Below are 1018 nucleotides of genomic sequence, written 5' to 3' on the forward strand. Positions count from 1 at the left end.
GTTTTTGATTGAGAATTTAACAACTTTATTGAAAATTTATTTTTTCGATTAAAAAATTTTTTTTTATCTGAAAATGTAACTATTCTAGAATTGATTAAAAATTAATAGTTTTTATCTGGAAATTGAACTATTCAATTTTAGATTGAAACTTCATCCTGTACATTGTATTAGTTAAAACACCAATTATTTGATAGAAAATTAATTTAGTTTGTTAAAAAGTAAACTTTTGGGTTGAAAATTGATATATTTTGTTAATTAGATTTTTTCCTGACATTAAAAAAACTGCGAAATAAAAAAATTTTCTTGAAATCTTCCGGATTATTTTTTTTTTTAATTTTTAAAATGTTTTCAAATACTCACTTAAAATTTATTTGTCAAAATAAAAAATCATTTTCAATGTTCTTAGCAATCACAACAATTTTTGCTATTTTTTCAAATACTGCACAATTCTCAAAAAGCTTTTTTTTTAAATCTGCAAAAGTCTAAATCGTGTTTCAAATTATTTGAAATAATTTCAAGTTTTAAATTAATTCTGAATCTTTTTTAAAATTAAAACTGTAGCGTTTAAACTTAAAATTTAGATCATTACAAATTTAACAATTCAAGGCTTTCTATTTTGAACCATTCTGTTCAAATTTGTATAGTTTTTAACAGTTGTTCGTAATGGATTATTTTAAATGAACGGTCAAATATTGCTGATAATTAACGAAATTTCCTTTTTTTAATTAAAAAATTTCAGTTTGTTCGGGTTAAAAATAAAAAATGTTTATACTGAAATAATATTTTAAGTCATAATCGAAAACAAATAAATTAATTTTCTGACAAATAATTGGTGTTTTAAGTAATACAATTTACAGGACAAAGTTTAACCAAAAATGGAATAGTTCAATTTCCAGATAACAGCTGTGATAAAAAATTGCTGAATTGTCAACCAATCAGATGAATTTTCGACCATGAAAATTAATGATCTACAAAAAAAGACAAATTTTAAAGAAAAGACATGAATTTTCAACGAAAT

General features: G+C 21.3%; 1 protein-coding gene across 2 annotated transcripts in view; it reads left to right on the top strand.

Annotated features, from left to right (window-relative positions):
- The window catches only part of LOC117168864 (speckle-type POZ protein-like), a 13361-nt gene that overhangs the window by 2677 nt on the left and 9666 nt on the right, over positions 1-1018 (top strand). The window lies entirely within an intron of this gene.

The sequence above is a fragment of the Belonocnema kinseyi genome, chromosome 1 (assembly GCF_010883055.1).
Source record: "Belonocnema kinseyi isolate 2016_QV_RU_SX_M_011 chromosome 1, B_treatae_v1, whole genome shotgun sequence".
Taxonomy (NCBI): domain Eukaryota; kingdom Metazoa; phylum Arthropoda; class Insecta; order Hymenoptera; family Cynipidae; genus Belonocnema; species Belonocnema kinseyi.